Below are 2,752 nucleotides of genomic sequence, written 5' to 3' on the forward strand. Positions count from 1 at the left end.
TAGTGGCGTCCGGGCAGTCAAGGAAGTGGGTCTCAGCTAGAAGGTTTAGAGTCTCAAGACCTAAAGGTCGGCGTACATAAGCTGCCTCACCTGGTTGCCTTGCTTTCCTACTTCATTTCTGACATAATAAAAATAAAAGAATAAAGAAGGCCGAGCAAATTTCGGACTGGGTTGCCCTTTTCTTTTTTATTCTTTTATCAGAAGCAAGCAAGGTAGGCAGGCGAGGCAGCTTATGTACGCAGGCCTTAAGTCTGTCCACGTGCCGTCCGGTTTTTTGATACTACCAATGGATTTGGGGTCCTTGGAGAGTATCTTGCGGAATCTGGCAGCGTCGTTTACTCCTTCTACAGACTCACAGAAACAAACCCATGACTTCTTTTTGGCGCGCTTGATTTCACTCTTGTCTTTGTTGAAACTCGCTTTATACGATTCCCAGTCACTGTCAAATTTCGTCGCGTGCTCCCTGTTATACAGATTTTTGGTGTTTTTCCGCAGTTCGCCAAGATCCTTGTTCCACCACACCGGTTGGGATTTCTTCCCAGGATAAGTTAATGGACAGGCATCCTTATGGCAGCGAAGAAGGGTTTCTGTTAGGTTGGACACTTTACTGTTAAGCTCAGCAACCATTACTATCCTTCTGGTGAGTGTCAGTTGATGGTTCGTCAGATCAGTGAACCTGCCCCAGTCCGTCCTTCTCGGGTCCCTAAAAGGATTTTGGCGGACTCCGCCAAAAGAGATTTCAAAGTATATCCTCATATGATCCGAAAAGGAGCATTTGTTGGATACCTCCAGTTCTTGACGACAGAATCATCTAAATTTGACAGAGTTAGATCAATGACCTCCTCCCTGTCTCTAATTTTAAAGGTAGGGTCATTTCCTTTATTACATATTCTTAGATTGTAAGATAATATAAAAGTGAAAATTGACTCACCTCTAGTGTTTGTATCTTTACTGCCCCAGTGGAAATGGTGGGCGTTGGCGTCACATCCAAGGATTACGTTACAAACGCCCATGTTCTCCTTTAGCAGCCTGTGTACCCCCTGATTTGGTGGATCAGGGTCCTCATGGGTACATAAGCTGCCTCGCATGCTTGCCTTGCTCACTTCTGATAAAAGATTATAAAAGAAAATGGCAACCCTGTTCGAAATGGTATGGTAACCCTTTGCCTCTCCACACTCTCTCACCTACAAACTGACAATTGCCGCAAAGAAAATTGCCTAATGTAAACATGGACTATATTTTTTTCAAACCCAAACAACAAAATACCAGACATATGCATGTTCGAAGTTGGGGTTGGACAACTGAATTGCGACTCAAATGTGGGCGGTCTCAAGTCAATTTAGCTTGAATTTTCACAGGCAAATATTCACTATTCTGGCAAGAAAAGAAAAGGATTGAAGTACGAAATTAAATGTGTTTATGTAACAATTTGAGTAACCATATAGACCTGTTGTTTTCACATTTGTCATGTATATGGACATAATTGCTCTATTCCAGAACCTGCAAGAAGCCACTATTTTTTACTACGATAACATTTTTTCCTTTATCTTATCGGAAAAAAGTAAAACTTAGTAGATTCTTGCAGTTCTGGACGAGACCAAATATTGGAAATTTTAGATGAAGGCCATCCTAACGATGAAATTGAGGATACTACATAACCAGAATTTCAATTACTGTCAGAGGCATGTCTATCTGTAGAAACTCTGCAAACATTAATAGGTCTGCTCGATAAACCAAAAGTTTGTACAAACTTTTAGACAATGCTGTTCGATAACAAACTTGTTCAGTAAACGAGAAATAGAAAGTAGTTGCAAGTACTTGCAAGAACTTACAAGTACTTTTAACTTGCGAAGTTATCGAACAGACCTAATTTATTCAGAAAACTTATAGTACCAAGGTACATTTATAGAAGGTAGAAGTGACAATCAGCTGTGTTCTTACTTTTTTTGTAAATTTAGTTTTCAAAATGTAATAGGGTCTAGTCATGGAATTTCACACTTCGAAATTTGTTACCACAAAATACTGTTTTTCTTCCTAAACGTGTAATAAAAATGATCTACGACAGTTCTGGATGCTTTATATTTACATTGTCATTCAAATTTGTTCTATTTTGGAGGATTTTCAAAATGTATTTATGTTTTTCCTGAGAAAATTTTTGGAACGACCCTATTATTCAATATTTTCTTTGACAATTAATTTTCAATACCAACAATGTTGTTTTTGTAAATTTGTTAGTTGTTGTAATTCATGCACATACCTTCTATAAATTTACCTTGTATAGTACGTTTATATATAACATGGTACAAATACACAGGTAGCCGCATCGGCAATTTTTGGTAACATAAGGTGTCAAAATTTGACATCAATTCAATGCAGTTGACACATTATGTTACCATCAGCTGGCATGATAATGCTACCTGTATGATTGTACCATGATATATAACCCATGGCACAATTACCAAGGTAGTGGAGTCACACCAGCTGTTCGAATATGAAATGTCAAATACCTTTATAAAAAAATTATTTTTGTTGTAATTTCCCCAACAACATAAAGAAAATTTTGACATAACATATTCAAAATTTTACGATGCCACTACCTGGGTATTTGTGTCATAATATAACCACATGGTTTAATAAGAAAGGTTAGCTAAAGCTTCCTGTCAATTTAATTTTTTTTCTTTCGACTGTTCCTAAAACTTCAACACAATATACACAATCTTTGTATGTGTGTGTGCTGTTTGAATAATATGCC

Source organism: Musca autumnalis, unplaced genomic scaffold, assembly GCF_047663935.1.
Source record: "Musca autumnalis isolate F117 unplaced genomic scaffold, ASM4766393v1 scaffold_5, whole genome shotgun sequence".
Lineage (NCBI taxonomy): Eukaryota > Metazoa > Arthropoda > Insecta > Diptera > Muscidae > Musca > Musca autumnalis.